Source organism: Acanthisitta chloris, unplaced genomic scaffold (genome assembly GCF_000695815.1).
Source record: "Acanthisitta chloris isolate BGI_N310 unplaced genomic scaffold, ASM69581v1 scaffold11171, whole genome shotgun sequence".
In the NCBI taxonomy this organism is placed as follows: domain Eukaryota; kingdom Metazoa; phylum Chordata; class Aves; order Passeriformes; family Acanthisittidae; genus Acanthisitta; species Acanthisitta chloris.
In genome coordinates, this window is record NW_008654540.1 from 36,849 (window position 1) to 38,110 (window position 1,262).

Below are 1,262 nucleotides of genomic sequence, written 5' to 3' on the forward strand. Positions count from 1 at the left end.
AATGATGTACTTGCAGTATTCTTTGTGCTGGTAGTCAAGGACTCAGAGGAATTCACTGGTCAAACAGCAGCCAAAGAGCACAGAGCAATTATCAACCTCTGCCTGTTCATCTTGGGCAGGCTGTCCCAGCAAAGCTGTGACTTGGATTGGGTTCCACTGATGGCAAAGCACACAAATCTGCCTGAATTAAACCCTTAATAATCACTCCAGCCTGTGCCAGACTTGCTGCCATAGTGTTCCCTGCATCCTGCTGGCTCTACTGGGCTCAAGGGGCCTGTTCCCCAGTTTGTACTGGAAGGTGTCTTTGATCCAAGCAGGGAGCTTGGCAGAACCTCAGTTAATAACTCAGATCTTGGTGGTGGGGTGGGTTTGGGCTTTATTTAATCTGATTCATTGTGATGCTCTTGGTAACTTCTCTCTGTCCCTCTCCCTCTTTGTAAACACTCTATAGCTTTAGCTTTCCTTTCCCATCATACTAAAATAGATTGATTCTGTCCCTTCTGAGTAACATTTCCTCCCACTGCTTCTGCTATTCTCTTTAACAAAACATCCCCAAACACACCTTTTGCTGGGAGACAACCTGCTGCTTTTGGAGCACACAGAAAAGTCCTGACAAAGGTCTTTTGCCTGCACTGAGATGGCAGAGAGCAAATTAGGAAGTGTTATTGGAAACATCCTTGAGCTGGAGGGAAAAAAGGGAATTGAGGAAAACAGGAACATTGATGGGAATGGAGGAAAGGTAGAGGTGGGTTTATGGTATAGAGAAAACAGCTGAGAAAGTGGTTTACTGATTCTAGTATCTTCTCTTTGCTACTTTATGAAATTTGAAGCATAACATAGTTACAATAACACTTACAATAAGTGGAACCTGAAGCTGCAGCTGCTTGTGCTTTACCTATGACCAGGCTGAGGGAGGATTTTTAACTACATAAGCAATAAAATTCACTCTGAAACTGAATTTAAATGGCATTGTAATGAAAACTTTTGCTGAGTGTGAAATTCACTCTGAAACTGAATTTGAATGACATTGTAATGAAAACTTTTGCTGAGTGTGGGATATCTCCTCAGACAGTTGCACTGAGACCTGCCCAGCTTCTTTGTATGGCAGTTATCAGTACTTTGGTCCTGTTGGGAGCAAGTGGGAGCTTGTTCTGTAGCCCACGAACTTTATTTGCAGCTCTTGGTGTAGCCACTGCTGTCAGTGGAGTGGTTTGGGCTTTCCTGGGGCCTTTGAGTTTGGTAGCCATGGGCCAGCTCTGCTG

At 44.1% G+C, this 1,262-nt stretch overlaps 1 protein-coding gene across 1 annotated transcript in view; it reads left to right on the forward strand.

The window, feature by feature from the left end:
• LOC103810657 (kinesin heavy chain) overlaps window positions 1-1,262 on the forward strand; it is a gene marked incomplete at its 5' end in the record, with an annotated part of 44,844 nt that overhangs the window by 14,760 nt on the left and 28,822 nt on the right. The window lies entirely within an intron of this gene.